At 35.1% G+C, this 3,264-nt stretch overlaps 1 pseudogene; it reads right to left on the reverse strand.

Annotated features, from left to right (window-relative positions):
- Window positions 1-1,383: 1,383 nt before the first annotated feature.
- Window positions 1,384-3,264, reverse strand: part of LOC107578986 (torsin-1A-like) — a 3,807-nt pseudogene continuing 1,926 nt past the window's right edge.

The raw sequence follows: 3,264 nt of genomic DNA on the forward strand, positions 1-3,264 counted from the left end.
CTAAGTTACATTGTGTACTATTAAACCCTTATGGGATAAATATGGATAAATATGAAACCTGCTATGATTACCTTACTTTTAAAGCATAAATTTGATTTAAACAATAGGTCTATATAATATTCATATAGGGGACATGTTGTATTAGCCCTACAGTTGAAATACATGCATGAAATATTATTTAAACCTATAACATTTTACATAACATTTACCTATTTTATCTCACAATTCAGACTTTTTTTCTTGCTAATGCAAGTTTATATCTCCTAGTCCGGACTTTATACATTTATTCAAGTCAACAATTGCGAGTTTGTCAATTCTGAGCAAAAAAAGCCAGAAGTGTGGGATTATAAACGAAAAAGAAAGAATGACGAGTTGATTTTTCTTACCAGAATTGTGAGATATAATCTCGGAATTGCAAGAAAAAAGTCAGCATTTTGAAATATAAACTCAAAATTACATTTTTATTATTTTATTCCATGGCTTGAATAGATTGCTACTTTAAAACTGTCATTTTCTGCCACCAGATAGGCTCCGCCCACAAAAACGTCATTACTGTTTGCAAACACTGAAATTGGTCTATTAGGCATGTGTTCAATTATTGGCCAAGTTCATAAGCTCATTTATTCTTGGTAAACCTGGAAATATCAGGACATTTTAAAATTGTGATTTACAGAAAGTGACTTTTTTTTTCATTTTGCAAAATTTTGCATTTTTAGTTTTGCTCTGCTCAAAAATATTTAATTGCCTAGAATTTTGTAATAAACTTGACACTCGTTAGTATGGAAGCCTGTTTTGCCATGGGATAAAAAAAAATTTAATTGTAACTTTTTCTCTCACAATTGTCTTTTTTTCTTGCAATTCACTTGCAATTGCAAGAAAAAAATAATTTTGAGAAAGTCACAAATACCTCTTTTTTTATTCTACACTGGAGACATTTTTATGCTCTGTTCATTTCTAGAATCAGTTTTTGATATACAGTTGTAAATGAATTTGTAAAAGTATACAATAATAAAATTCTCAAGACAAATCGAGATCATAAAGCTTTATCAAAATCAATATGTACATAGTATCCTTCAAGTATTTTATCTTGGCGCATCTCAAAATTAAAGTTTCATAAATGTCTCAAATCTGAAAATATGTTCAAACCAGATCATTAAATAATGCAGAATAATTATTAATTTTAAAAAAGGGTTCATCGGCTGTATCCTGAACTCTTGTAAGATAAACAGGCACTTTGATTTACTTCAATCAGAACCAGTGGCACATATCGACAACATGAATATTAATCCTGACAGTGATGCATTGGAAAAACAAATGATCTTTTAAGTTTCAATGGTCATCAAGTTCTTCATCCGCAACTAACCATGACATTTTTTTTTTTTAAAAGGCAGAAATGTATCTGTGATTTCAAGATAAAGGCAAATTAAATTTTCCCCTCACGATAATACAGATGATTATAAAATCGCTGACAGCCAGTGTTTTTAGGAGCTCCACAATGTGCAAAGTCATTTAATAAAAAGCTTCCTCTGCACCTTCATCATCTTGGAACAGAAACGCCCTTGAGAACAAGGACTTCAGCAGCTGACATGAATAAAACAGTCTCCATTAGTGTATAAAACAACTGTGATTGAGTAAAAACCTCCCTGGCAGTCTTTGGACAGCTTGTCATTCAGTCCGAGAAGCAATTCTGCAATTCCTTCGATTGCAGGAGTCGTTCTGTGAAATAAAGCGCACAGATATGGGGATGTCAATGCAGCTCCGTGTTCAATAGTTGAAAACCAAATATGGCATATATATATATATATCTCTGAACAGCCTCTATAGCCTACGTGGTTTTGTTTTTACAGCAATGCCGACAGGTTTGCTGTCTTGAGTCTTTGTTTTTTCCCCTCTCGATCAAACATAGAAGTCCAGTCTGGCGGGAATGACCTTGCAGCCCTGCATGGAGAAGACACGCTCCTCTTTAGGGAAGTAGTTCAGGTCGCGGGCCATGGTTTCAACCACTTCCATATCTGGGTCGTGACCCTTGGAGACCATCTCAGCCAAACCGCACTGAATGATGTGCTGGTACTCCAGAGGAAGGAACGGCACGAAGAAATCCACCAGGTTCTTATCGATTAAACTAGTGTGCCAGAAACCACCTGCAGAAAGAGAACTTCATTACAATGGAAACTGTAAGCAAACTACAGTCAGACTGATGAACAAAATCACTTTTAATGCACTGAGACACTTGTCCTGAGGATTTTCTGCTCCATATACTAGCAAATATGAAGGAGAAACAAGACATACTGTTTTTGTTGTTGAAGACGGACAGTGAAAGTGCCGTCTCTACATCCTTCAGCTGGATCTCCTCTCGTTTTCTACCATCCCTCCAGAAATCCAGAGCCACCTGAACGATGCTCTCACCCCCGGCATTGCTGTAAAAACAAAACCACGCAGGCTATAGAGGCTGTTCAGAGAGATATATATATATATATGCCATATTTGGTTTTCAACTATTGAACACGGAGCTGCATTGACATCCCCATATCTCTGGGATTGAATTATATAGGGCCTTAAAATGGAAGATTCCAAAAGAAACATCTCTTAGGGACCAGAATCTAAAAGGATATTAAGATATTTGTAATACCTCTTCCTTTACAGGCATGCAAACTTCAGAAAAATAACATTTTTGGCTCTCACACAGGTATGACCTCTATGCAATTGTTTTGACAGCGGGAAACGAGACATCGTTTTAGTTTCAACATGATTTGTTCTTCAGTCATTCCTCTTTGAAAGAAAAAAGTATCAGCTGAATGCAAAGTGACCCACATTTTGTTTTTTTCTCACTGAAATGGGAAAAATTTCACAATTGGCTCTTGGAGCCACAGTGAATCCCAATATCTCTGTAAATGAACGATACAGGGCCTTAAAAATGGACATACTGAAAGAAAAGCTTATTAAGAATCCAAATCTAAAGGGATATTACGAGATCTTTAATACTTTTTGAGTTACAAGCACACAAACTTTGGAAAAAAGTGCTATTTTTCTATTTTTTTGAACTGTCACCACTGGCATTTAATGCAACAAAGTCGGCTAAAGTCAACAGATTTTACTAATAGACCGACCAATCTCTGTGTAAAAATAACAATGATGCTGCCATCTTTCTAAAGTCATTTTTTAAATTATTTTAATTTGGCTCCGAATCTCAGGTGAAAATTGTCATTTTGGCTGCCACTGACGACTATTTTTATTTTGATTAATCTATCGACTAATTTATCGATT

Source organism: Sinocyclocheilus grahami, unplaced genomic scaffold (assembly GCF_001515645.1).
Source record: "Sinocyclocheilus grahami isolate Dianchi unplaced genomic scaffold, SAMN03320097.WGS_v1.1 scaffold13329.1, whole genome shotgun sequence".
NCBI classification, from domain to species: Eukaryota; Metazoa; Chordata; class Actinopteri; order Cypriniformes; family Cyprinidae; genus Sinocyclocheilus; species Sinocyclocheilus grahami.